The following is a 609-nucleotide window of genomic DNA, read 5'->3' as shown; positions in this document are numbered from 1 at the left end:
TTCCAGGAGTTCTCTTTTGTGCGGAATGAGACCAAGAGATGATGTCACACCCTACCTTATGTAGCTTTTCCATATGGCAGGAACCCTTTGTTCCAAACTCAGTTCCCAGTCCAGTTTGTGGAAAAATACAGGTAGTAAAATGGAGTTTAGTGTCATGTGGTCTGGTCACAGGTCCTGCTGCGTCACAGTATCCATGACTAACAGGCTGGCTGAAACATTCAGAGGAAGGCTAAGCTCTTCCACAGTCCATTGTCTTTGTTGATGAGCCATGAACTGTCTGGCTTCTTCATTGTTGTACCTGAAAGGCTCATTGTGGGTGTTACCCAGAGTAAGCACATTTGAAATACAGATACAGAGTCAATATCCATAACTTCAGATACGAACATGATATGTGCACACAGGTAGGATAATCAAATTCAGCAAATCATAACTTTTCCAGTGACACCACACATTATCTCAAAGATCAATAAGGAATGTGTCCAGGAGTCATGAGCAGGGAAAATCCTGGGAGATTCAGCACAGACCAAAAACAGATCAAGGAAACCAGCCAGGGGAGAAAGTGGATAAATTTATTTCCTGTTGGGGAACTCAGAAGGTCCTCATGGAAAC

This window comes from Mauremys reevesii, linkage group 14 (assembly GCF_016161935.1).
Source record: "Mauremys reevesii isolate NIE-2019 linkage group 14, ASM1616193v1, whole genome shotgun sequence".
In the NCBI taxonomy this organism is placed as follows: Eukaryota; Metazoa; Chordata; order Testudines; family Geoemydidae; genus Mauremys; species Mauremys reevesii.
This window is presented reverse-complemented; position numbering follows the sequence as displayed.